Raw genomic sequence first — 2,610 nt, forward strand, 5'->3', positions numbered from 1 at the left:
GTAAAAGAAGGCGAACGGCCCCACCTCGACATCTGGAAAAGGCACCGACGAAGAAGGAGACTGACCCCCCCCCCCAACAATATACCCCACACCCCCTTCGCCATCCCTGCCCAACACTTCGTGCCACCCCTCCGGGCTGAACTGCCCTCCCACACCGCCAGGAGAGCCGCGACCACCCGGAGGAAACCACCGCTTGACCAGCGTTGCCCACTCAGCGACGCGCATTGAGTTTAGGATAGAACCCCCTGCGCGCTCCGGACGCGTCCTCAGCTGGAACACTCCATGCTGCGTACTTGCACTTTTTTTTTTTTTGACGGGTTTCCAGTGGCGTGATAAAATGCATCATCCCACGGAAACAGACGAGGCTGTCACAGCACAGATGAATCTTTATTGAAGCAACCATCTGTTAAATGCGCCGCGTTAAAGCTGGACTTCTTCTTCTTCTTCTTCTTCCATGCTTAGAATTAATCCCGACAATGGTGTTGGCGCGGACCGCCTCTCCAGACACTTAATGCTATTTTTTCAAGACGTATCGGCTCCGTAAGACCCCCTTATCGAAGGAAAGCCACGGATTGACGGAGGAGCCATTTGACACCGACGCCGCCTGACGCACAGGACTTTGGCGAGCGAAGTTTGCGCCGGGAAGAGGAGAAGGAGGGGGGGGGGGGGGGGGGCGAACCGGAGATATCTCCGCCATATCCACCGTATTTCCCCTGTAAGGTAAGTCGGGAACAATTCCACGCTCCGTGTCCTCTGTGCACAGCGCGTCATGTGCGACGCGGCGCTCTGAACGCGCTGCAGCGACGCGACGGATCGCAGGAGTTCAACCGGGGTTGTGACCTATTTTCAGAGACGATCCAGCTCGCCTTTACCCAGCGTCTGTGCCATTTACGCATGCAGGCACTCTCTCAACGTGGGAGCGACCGACTCCGCGCGTCTCGACATTGAAACGGGGTCACACACCAGTCGTGTTCAGGGGGGGGGGGGACGCTGCGGCGCATCCAGCTGTTGAGTAAGACCAGAGAGTTCTCTGATGTTCTGTCACAGACGGTCGTTTAAATGACTGATTTATTGGGGGGGGGGGGGGGATAAAAAGGGCCACCCAAACCACAAAGAAAGAGCTTGTTTTATCCTTAGGAGTAGATTTAGCAGGCCGATATTTATAGTCGCCCATTCCCGCTCTTGATATACTTGTCAATTTTATCTTGATCAGTTCTAGCGTGGCCGAGGGAGGGCAAGGATGAGCGCTCTGCAGGCACGGAGGCCTGGGGAAAGAGCTATTTCCCTCCAATTAAGCAAGTCCCCCGTCCCTCTGCCTAATTGTGTGCACACTGGGACCGGGTTTGGGATGGACCTTCTCTCCATTGGCTCTCCCACGGGGCTCCATTGTTCCAAAAGATGCCAGGGTAAAGAGCAGAGCCCTGCCAAGACCGACCTAACAAGCCCCGTGTTGGAGTGGAATAAGGCCCGATCATTAAAAAGCATTAGGCCACAATGGGGGCCGGGGCACAGTCAAGGGGCTGCACTTGTGTTTTTGGATTAGAGTTTGGCCGTGCATTCGAGGTGCTGCGTGTTATTCGTGCGAGCGCGAGGGAAACGGTCACGCAGATATGACAGGAGAAGAGCGGAGGCTTTGGCCGTGGGCCCACTGGAACGCCCTCAAAGTATGGGGGGGGCGAGGAGCAGCGAAAGAGGCCGCGGGGGCTTTTGTGCAGAGGGAGGACTCCGACTCCCTCCTCTTCCCCCCCCCCGCACTGTGAGCACAGGTGTTGCTCCCTGCATTGCTTGTCCAATCGGCTGATGGACCAATTCATCCGCAGGTCACCCGTAGCAACCGTCTGATGCCAGACAGCATTCGATGCCACTTTCAAGCAGCTTAGAGAAAAGGCTCCACCTTCGAACCAGATGCTGGATCCAGCTGTGCATCCCTGTGGTGGACGTGTGTGTGTGTGTGTGTGGGGGGGGGGACATTTTCTCATTCATGCTGCATGCTAGGCCAGATGTAGATCCGTGGACAGCTGCTCGGAGCAGCGACTTGCACAGAGATTTGTTGCGAGCGTGACACCAGCTCGCCGCATCTGTTGCCATCAACACGGCCATGAAGGCGTTCCATTGTGCCGCTCTCTCTCCAAGTCACGAGCGTGGCGTTCACCTCTCCTGGTTTTCTGTGCCTCGTGATTTTGCATGAAACCACACGACTGCGTGACATCATCGGCCCGGAGGCCCCGTGCTGTGTTAGGGAGAGGCAGCTGCTTTACTGTGGAAAAGGTGGCCCCAAATGGCATATTCCTGCGTCAGAGAGCGACCATGGAGCATGTGTTAGAGGGATGTTGGGAAGCCGCAGTTCATTTGTACTTAATGCCTTAAACCGGGCTCGTAAAAAGCGCACCACATCTGATTTAAAGAGAATCACATTGATTTTTAGGGGGGAGGATCAAACTCCTACCATAAGTGGCTGAAAAACTACGCGGGACAGGCGGAGCCTGTGAGTTGATATCAAAGTGGGGTTTCATATCTGCTGGGGGGGATTACGGTCAGGCCGAAAGGCAACTCGGCAGCAGGGTAGGAGGATTAGCGTTCAGTGAATGAGGCATCATGCCGTGAAAGCAA

This window comes from Brachionichthys hirsutus, chromosome 16 (genome assembly GCF_040956055.1).
Source record: "Brachionichthys hirsutus isolate HB-005 chromosome 16, CSIRO-AGI_Bhir_v1, whole genome shotgun sequence".
In the NCBI taxonomy this organism is placed as follows: domain Eukaryota; kingdom Metazoa; phylum Chordata; class Actinopteri; order Lophiiformes; family Brachionichthyidae; genus Brachionichthys; species Brachionichthys hirsutus.